The sequence below is a fragment of the Tachyglossus aculeatus genome, chromosome 17 (assembly GCF_015852505.1).
Source record: "Tachyglossus aculeatus isolate mTacAcu1 chromosome 17, mTacAcu1.pri, whole genome shotgun sequence".
In the NCBI taxonomy this organism is placed as follows: Eukaryota; Metazoa; Chordata; class Mammalia; order Monotremata; family Tachyglossidae; genus Tachyglossus; species Tachyglossus aculeatus.
In genome coordinates, this window is record NC_052082.1 from 13885291 (window position 1) to 13886794 (window position 1504).

The window sequence follows — 1504 nt, forward strand, 5'->3', positions numbered from 1 at the left end:
TGCTGTTGAGTCATGTCCGACCCATAGCGACACCATGGACACTTCTCTTCCAGAATGCCCCACCTCCATCTGCAATCGTTCCAGTAGTGTATCCATAGAGTTTTCTTGGTAAAAATATGGAAGTGGTTTACCATTGCCTTCTACTGTGCAGTAAACCTGAGTCTCTGCCTTTGACTCTCTCCCATGCTGCTGCTGCCCAGCACAGGTGAGTTTTGACTTATGGCAGATCGCCTTCCACTCACTAGCCACTGCCCAAGCTAGGACTGGAATGGGTAGGCCTCTGCTTGACTCTCCCTCCCGTAGTTGAGACTGGTAGAGTACTGGAAACTCTCCAGGTATGACCCTGAGAGGTTGCAGAGGACTGTACTAAGTGCTTATTCAATGGTCGATTTAAACCTGATCCTCCTTGACCTCTATGCTGACTCCTCTAGATCTTAGTCTAGACCCTCTAGACTGTAAGCTCGGTGTGGGAACAGATCGTATCCCTCAATTCTGTTATTTTGGACTCTCCTGAGTGCTTAGTAGAGTGCTCACAGTAAATTCTCAATAAATACAATTGATTGATTGATTGAGGTTTCTGGCAGAACGAGTTCTCTGGCTGCAGAAAAAGGAAGTTTGCTCTGTTCTAGTTTCCTAGTCCTTCTTCTTCATGTCTAGATGTCTCTCATCTAGACCATCACCCTGCCTTCACTCATCACTATACTTGAATCACCTCGGGTTATTGAAAATCTCATTTATAAGTCTTCCAGGGAGGGACATGTTATAACATTTTTCCTCAGTAATCTTAGCCAGAGATTTCTCTGCCATCTTGAAACCCAGCCACCGTGACAATTAAGGTAAGATTTCATCATTCAAATGGCAGAACCGTAGCACAGCCCAGTGTGAGGTAAATGATTGGGGAAGAGGCAGATCTAGAGCCTGAGATAGAGGTGGAGATAGAGAAAGAAGGAGACCCAGAGAGAGATAGAGCTTGAGGGACAGAGAAAGGGCTAGACAGAGATAAACACAGATGGAGACAGGGATAAAGATTTAGAGACACAAATGGCAGCTATTAGAATCAATTCCTGTTCTCACTTTAGGGCCTTGGAGAGGCCCACAATCCGAGTGGTGGCTAGAGGTGATTTTGTCTCCACTTGAAGAGATCCAGAATTCAGTCCAGAAGCAGATGTTCACAGAGTGGCATTGCCACCATGTCTTTCTTCAGCCAACTCCCTGGTAGAGGAAGGGTTTAGAGCAGGGGGTTTAGCTGTCCATGTTATGAGTTTTTTTCCTCTCAAAGAGCTGAACAATTGTACATTTAAGAGCTGCATCTGGCAGCTTGCCCTGTCTCAGGGAGGTGTTTCTGACCTGCCAGTAAGGAACTCGGTTGCTCCCTGCTGGATTTCATTAATCCCGATGGGCCTGAATCCAGCTCACAGGAGAGAACTTCTCACCACGTCTTTCCTGACTCTGCACCCAGAATGGCTCCAAGATTATAGACAGACAGCAGTAGTGGGACGTGGCT

At 46.5% G+C, this 1504-nt stretch overlaps 1 non-coding gene across 1 annotated transcript; it reads right to left on the reverse strand.

Moving 5' to 3' along the window:
- Positions 1 to 215: 215 nt before the first annotated feature.
- LOC119939755 lies at positions 216 to 353 on the reverse strand. Its single transcript, XR_005454719.1, has one exon. It is a non-coding gene; the product is annotated as a small nucleolar RNA SNORA7 (small nucleolar RNA).
- Positions 354 to 1504: the final 1151 nt, after the last annotated feature.